This window comes from Lepidochelys olivacea (genome assembly GCF_965140295.1).
Source record: "Lepidochelys olivacea isolate rLepOli2 genome assembly, chromosome: 26".
NCBI classification, from domain to species: Eukaryota; Metazoa; Chordata; order Testudines; family Cheloniidae; genus Lepidochelys; species Lepidochelys olivacea.
The window spans coordinates 1,171,677-1,177,676 of record NC_140436.1 but is presented as its reverse complement, the minus strand read 5'-3'; the positions used below and the strand labels follow the sequence as shown (position 1 = coordinate 1,177,676).

At 40.2% G+C, this 6,000-nt stretch overlaps 1 protein-coding gene and 1 long non-coding RNA gene across 4 annotated transcripts in view; one reads left to right on the top strand and one right to left on the bottom strand.

The window, feature by feature from the left end:
• Positions 1-986: 986 nt before the first annotated feature.
• LOC311513339 overlaps positions 987-6,000 on the bottom strand; it is a 77,820-nt gene continuing 72,806 nt past the window's right edge. Inside the window, exon 5 of the long non-coding RNA XR_014709707.1 lies at positions 987-1,060. This is a non-coding gene — a long non-coding RNA (uncharacterized lncRNA). The remainder of the gene's footprint in view (positions 1,061-6,000) is intronic.
• IDO1 (indoleamine 2,3-dioxygenase 1) overlaps positions 1,026-6,000 on the top strand; it is a 43,579-nt gene continuing 38,604 nt past the window's right edge. For 2 of the 3 annotated variants that reach the window (XM_084615082.1, XM_084615076.1), the window contains exon 1: positions 1,026-1,147. The gene's annotated coding sequence lies outside the window, so the exon portion shown is untranslated. The remainder of the gene's footprint in view (positions 1,148-6,000) is intronic. The other variant, XM_084615079.1, reaches the window with a different exon arrangement.

Genomic DNA, 6,000 nt, shown 5'->3' with positions numbered 1-6,000 from the left:
TGTATCAATGTACAGAAGTAAAACACATTCAAAACTGTAGCCATTAGAAGGTTGGTGAATGCCACCATTTTTATTATTTGGGGTTTGTTCTGCTACTAATGGACTTTAATTTCCAAGCATTTCAGCAATGCACTATTGGTTTTGGTTAGAATGAGGTGGTTGGTGGGGAGGGGGAGAGAGACTAGTACAGGAGTCCCGAGTAGCAAAACTTTGCAGTCTTTGCTCCTATTAAGAGAGACAGGTATAAAGGGAAGCTCTTCTTGGGGAAAAAGTTCAGACCCTTTTCTTCTGGAAAACAGACAGTAGTAGACCATTGTTTCATGTCCTTACTCCTGCTTTAATAATAAAAATGTAATAAATACGGTCTATTACTAAAACTTGGACATGTCCTTTAGTTCATGTTAAGTGGACTGGAACTTTATGCCATTTAACTCCCATAACTAAACGACAATCTGTTTTCATTAACAAAGCATTATGGGGTGCAACCTCACAGGCAGCGAGCCAAATTCTTGATTGTTTTTTTTGTTTTCTCCCAGTCAGTCGTACTCAAGAGGATGAATATTCACACTTGTACACAGTTTCATCATGTTTACATGCATATAAATATGACATGATATTTCTATATATTCATCCTAAAGATACTTTATGCTAGATATTCCAGCTGGCTCGATGAAGTTTGAATGTTCCTAGGAAAGCTCAGATGTGCATTGGTGTGTCCCAAACACTCACGAGCATAATGCTTGTAAGTAACAGTGGACTGTGCTGTAGGAAGCACATATGTTCTCTACATACAAGCGTAGGGTGAAGGGGTTATTCAGGTAATCGTTGACCAAATCTGTCTTGAGTACTCCCAAACTAATAAGTAAGTACACAATGGCGTCTTCTACGAACGATTTGGCTTTTTGCAGGCTGTGTGACTTCTCTAGACAGGTAGAGACTCCATCTTGCGGCCGTGATGTTGCGCACGAGAGAGATTCTAAAAGGCCCCGGAAACCCCTCCATTTGGTCTTCAGCTGGCTCAGAAGATAGCCTCTGCACCCAAAGAGATGCCTGAAAGAAACTGGAACAAAGCACAGTAACTACAGGGGCGATCCAGACCGGGAAGGCGTCTAGTCTATCAAAGAAGCTGATCGGAACATCTCCGTGGGTGAGATTTACTTTTGTTTCATAAGCAGACAATGTACCCCGCTTATTTTGTACAGAACAAACACTACAAGTCTCCTACTGTATTAGGGTTAAAGAAACACTTTTACCTGCATTTACTTTAATCCTTATATATGCACAGTTGTGAGAACCAAATTAAAGCTTTATAACCCACAGCAAGTAATTTTGCATAGAGGGTGGACAAAGGCGTTGAGTGAATTCCTGGGGGAGCACAGAGAATTCGATCAGAGTAGTGTTAAATACTCTAATAAGTAGTAATTGGGGTTTGGAGCCCCCAGGGAGCGGGGTGCGCGTTTTTCCGTTGGGGCTGCGGTTCCGACCCAGGTCAGTTTTGTAGCAGGTGCAACCAGGCAGGGTAGTGACGTCCCAGGCTGCTGAGGAAAATGGGCTTGGGGTAGGCTCAGCACAGCAGGTGGCAGTCCGGAGGGGAGGGGGTCGTCTCTGACCCAACTTGTCGCACTGCCTACCCTGACGCCTGCTTTCCCTTTAAATCGAGCGTCTGAATGGAACTTCAGAGTGTGCGTGCGCCCACAGCCTCGTAATCCATGTTGGGGGGGTGTAATGTACATTCTGCTGTAACAGCTTTCATAGGCTTGTGCAGTTCCCGTATAAACACACAATGGGAAAGGTGTGAGTAGTGGAAGGTGTAGGAAGTAAAATATTGGGACTTGGTATCAGTGGAAGAGAGGCTCATTTTATTTAATTTTTTTTTTGTATGCACAAGAAAACCATTCCTTACTCACTGTCTTGTGGGGGGATTGTCAAACTCTTTGTTTTAAGATTACACCGCTTTCATACCCCATAGCGGACCTCTGTAGTAGTCCATCCAGGCAGGCCCGTGTGTAGAGAAACTTCTTACAGGAAGTTTGGCCACTAGGGTCATTGATCAGTAACATTACTGACCATCTGGTTACTTTATTTTGACTGACTTCTAGTCTGATAATTCATTACTTTAAGGTGGGGGGGGGAGCGGCGGTGTGTAAGGTTCCAGTTCATCTACGGGTGGAGGTATTGGGAGACTCCTCTTACCCATTCATCGAGGGGGAGAGGAGTTCAGTGTTCTCCTCGCAGTTGCCTCTAGCTGGACTGAGCTGGCAGAAAGTCTGGTGCGTGTCTTTTTTTGCGTAATGAGGAAATAGTGGCGTCACTGACCCGCCCGCTCCCTGAAGACATGGCTTGTGAAAGGGGAAGTTTCACCCCTTCATCTAAAGGGGGGGGGGGAAATACACCTCTGTGGTGTTCCCACTGTAATCTGTGTTTGTGCATCCTTCCCCCTCCCATATACTGCGGGCATGCAACAGCAAGAACAGTGATTGTGAGCATGGCTGGGCCCTCCCAGACTGTAAAATCAGAGGATTGGGAGGCAGTGTTGGCAGTGGACCTCCTCCTCCTCTTCGTCCCCTCACAGATTTCAGTTTTTACAATGCTTCTTACCTGTCAGTGGAGCATGGCACCGCTCAGAAGCTCTCTCCTTGTTGACCCCTGAGAGCAACATGCCTGTTTAGCAAAGAGGCTTTTGCCCTTATCTTGAAGCCCCTTGGCCTGTGGGAGACTTGGTTGTACGCTAAGGAGGGCTAGAACACCTTTGCTGTCTGCAGGGTACGTGTTGAGGAAGATGGCTTTAGTTTTGTACTTTGCCTGTCCCCATTGCAAATACTGAGTAGTGATGTGCTGTTTTTATGACCTACATACTGATATGCCTGTTCTGCAAGGTTCAGCAAACTAGGAGCGGAGGTGTTTCTTCAGGTGTTTAGTTTAAAAAAAAAAATATGCCCGGAATCACTCAAGCACTTGACCTAGTTGTTTTGTACAAGGATTCAAATGTGTGTGGCACTCAGTGGTATGCAATTAGAGTCCACTTATCAATCTAGAGCTAAATATGGATGTGAAATGTGGCTGTAAAAGATTTTAGGTGGGAGTAGCTGTAATAGGGCCAAGGTGGTAGATAAAAATGATCATAGAAACAGTTATGTATTTCAGCCTACTGATGGTCAAACCAGGCCACATTTGGCATACCGGTCCAATGACCAAGGAAATTGCCGCTGTGATACATCTTCCTCAGATCTCGGCGCACGCCATCTTTGTCTGTTTCAGGAGGTAGCCTTGGCATTTGCAGCCTCTCTTTCTATGTTCCAGATCTTCTACTGGCTCCATGAGGTTGCTTTTTCAGTCATAAAAACACAGTCCATGTGTATTGAGCAAATTACCCAGAAAATCTTAGATTCATGAGCAATTAAATTGCAACTGTACATATCTTGCTGTGTGAAAGAGGAGAGGTAATTTGTGTATCTGTTTGTATGGTCAGGTTTGACACACAGATTGACTGACTGTGTATAGATTAGCTATTTTGAGTAAATACCAGGTAGTAGAACGCTATCACACCAACATTTTTATACTTGAGTACCATGTTGTGTTCTTACAGATGAATCTACATTAAAATTTGTCATGCATGGATAATTGGGATGGTTTTCAGAGATAAGAGGGAGTTACTACAATCTGAGTTGACTTTAAGACCGATCTGCGTAAAGCGGATAGTGTAGATGGGATGTTTCAGAGTAGCAGCTGTTAGTCTAAGGTGCCACAAGTCCTCCTTTTCTGTTTGTGAATACAGACTAATGAACGTAATAAGTTGATAGATTTTTCATGTAGATTGGTTTAAACTGGTGGAGTAGTTTCAACTTGATCAAGTAGTTTATCACCTATCTATCTGAGTAGCAGGTTTGTTAAAAATGCAGGGGTGAACTGTTTAATCGTAAAAGATCTCCATTGTGTAAAGGGACTCAACTTGATAAACCATCCCAAATGGAACCATCAACCTGACTGAGCCAGCATAGTGTGAACAACTACATGGTTGTAATTTGTAAAATGAGCATAATCATTTTATCCTCTTCATTGTTTGTTCAACTTGCTATCACTTGATTGATACAATTATACCATAGCAAAACTACTACATGCTATCGCTGCACAGCTTTATTAACTAGGTTGTAAACAGTTTAGGTGTTCTGCATCACTATTTCTTTTCTAGTAGTACTCTAGCTTGAGATGTCAAATTAAACAAACTGATTATAGTTAACCATCTATTTGTTCTCTTTAACTACCTGTTTCCTGTGTGGATCGAGTTCACTGCTGTCATCTAAATACCAAGATCTGTTACACTTTCTTAAGCATGATATGTGGCATAAGCATCTAGACCATAATATGAGATTGCTCATTCAACTACTAGTGTACAATTAGGAATTGCTCAAACATTATACACTCAACAAGAAGTCACAGCAGTAATGTAACAATTGGTCAAACTACAATTAAAGTATGTAATCAACTATCTTGGCAGCTTACAAACCATACTTCAAATACTTGATAACCTAATACCTTACTTTGGGTATGATGACCAGCCTAAACCTAAAGACCTGTGCATGTTAGTAGTTTGATACCAGTTTAAGAATTTGAGTACATGCACAATAGCTGTGTGTAGTTAGTGTGCACTACTCAATTGAAAAAGTATCAACCTACTACCATTTACACTCTAACCCAATTATTCCTAAATAATATACTGTCAGATACTAGTATCTATTATCACTTGACCTTTTATTTATTAACTAAAATCAGTTGTTAAGCAGATATTGGTAAGATTTGTTGTCTGACTAATCTTAACCTGATTTATCATTTCTGAGATTAGGGTAAAAATTGTCTCAGCAAATTGATTAACTGTCTAACAATGAATAAAGATCAGGTCATGCAGATTACTGAATTCAAACCTGACTTGTCCATTCAGTGAGATTTATGGTTGAGTTTCTAACCAACAGATTAACAAGTAGCTGTAAATTAACAGGGAAATTGTACATCACTCACATTAACTGTCCCACTGTTTCATCGGATTAGTACAGTGGAAAACAAGATCTGTAACAAGGATTACAGATCTAGAGTAGTAGCTGTGTTAGTGTCTACAGTGGTACAAGTGGTCATCCTTCTTTTTGTGGATACAGACTGAACTATTCCTTCTAGTTGTTGATAGAAGTGTTTAACAAATTTGAGCATAAGCTGTTTGATCACCAAGGGGTTTAAAGTCAAGAAACACATCCACTGCTTTCCTTTACTTGAGTATCAAGTATTCTTGTCAGCAAGTTCAATACTTGAGTTTGTAAACACTAGTACTTTGTTGAGTTAGACTATAAGCAATTGTTTACTTACTTTATTAGTACTTTAATTCATAAACTCAGCACAAGTCACTTTCCTTTTTAAGTACTGTAAACTAACCTTCAAGACAAAGTACAGATTAATGTACATTAAATGGAACTGACCTAGTAATGTACATGTATCCAATTAAATGACAGCCTGTACATGTAACATACAAACTGTACTTGTAATCTGTAGTTATACTTATGTATAGTGAACTAACATTGTAAATGTTAATGGTTTATCATGGTGTACACCATGATAGTTCAGTTTCAACTAAAACTAAACTATTTCACTTGAAACTACAAACTAATGTAATTAGTTTACACTAGTTGTCATGTAACTTTATAGATGACTAAGTCACCTTTAGTTAAGTTGTGACACTGAAGTTGAAACTTCAAGTTACTGTTCACATGTTAACCCTAAACATTGCCAGTACCTTAACTGTACAAACTTTGTTCACCAGTACCTGTACATAAAACTTTGTGTAACGTAGTTTAAGTTGCACTTCATTAAAAATTCATTAGTGTTCACATAAAGTTCATTTGTTTGAACACTTTGCTGCTTAACACTGTACACAGTTAGGTGTACTTTTCCTTGTATAGTAACAGTTTGTTTAACAAAAAAGTACCGGAGTACATGAGTATAAAGTGAGTGAGTTTA